Consider the following 1,243-nt stretch of genomic DNA (forward strand, 5'->3'; position numbering starts at 1 on the left):
AAAAAGATAATCAATAATAATTTTATCTAAACATATTTATTATTAGGGATATTTTAGTAAATTTATTATTAGAGATATATTTTAAATTAAAAAAATAATGTAAAAAATAATAATATTTAATTAGCTTTATATTTAATTTTAGTCATTAATATTTTAATTTGAATGAGTAAGGGTAATTTTGACATATTACATAATATGACTAAGAAATTTAAACTCAACCAAACAAAAATTTAGTCATTCCTAGAATTATTATATAATATTCTAATGCATCAAGTTTTATAAACAAACATGGGAATCTTATATTCCAAGTAATTTTATTCCTAGGCATTATATTCCTAGGAATAATATTCTTGAGAATAAAATTTAATCTTTGAACCACACACACCCTAAGAGAAATCCCAATTGAAATAAAAACCACCTCTGGAATAAGGTAGGGAGGAGTTAATATGGTGGATCCGCTGAATTGCAATTGGAGGGCTCCACGCTACCTTTTCCCCTTTAAAGGCATTTCATTTTTCATCATTCCTTTTCTTGAAAGCGTCCTTCGATCTTTATTTGACGACGGATTTATCATTGACTTCATGGAATATAATCAAGCTTTCTATTTATTAGGTATAGCTTTTTTTAGGTTAAAATGATAATAAAAAGTTAGATATATAGATTTATCTTAATCATGTAATCTAGGAATAGTTACCAATAATTTATTAATGAAAAACTTTTCGTCAATTAAAATCAAAGAAAGTGACAATAATGAGCCAACTGTTAATCACACGATCCAATCTATTCTTACTATGATGGGAACATAAATATCATCATTTTAGCTCAGCTTCACCTTTTGTATAGAAATGCAACATGCAATCGAGCGCTTAAATGAATATCAGATCGTATTGGAGTAGTGTTAATTATCTGCGGAGAGGTTAAGTATGATTTTGGTCTTTATTGTATAGGTCGAATTTTTTTTTTGTTTTCAATCTTTTTTTTGCATACAAAATCGTCCCTAAGATTCGAGTTGGTTTTAAAATCGTCATTCGGACAATTATAACATTTTCCTTCTTTACAAAAATTCTCAACAACAACAATGAATTAGAAGCAAAAACAATAACAATGAATTACAATGAATTAAAAATTCCCGATAGCGACGGCAGCTCCAAGTCTCGCCGGCGCCGTCCCCTCTTTCCCCTTCTTCCTTTCTTTTCCTCTTCTTCTCTTTCCTTCCTCCTTCTTCTTCTTCCCTCCCCTCGCG

The sequence above is a fragment of the Arachis duranensis genome, chromosome 9 (genome assembly GCF_000817695.3).
Source record: "Arachis duranensis cultivar V14167 chromosome 9, aradu.V14167.gnm2.J7QH, whole genome shotgun sequence".
NCBI classification, from domain to species: domain Eukaryota; kingdom Viridiplantae; phylum Streptophyta; class Magnoliopsida; order Fabales; family Fabaceae; genus Arachis; species Arachis duranensis.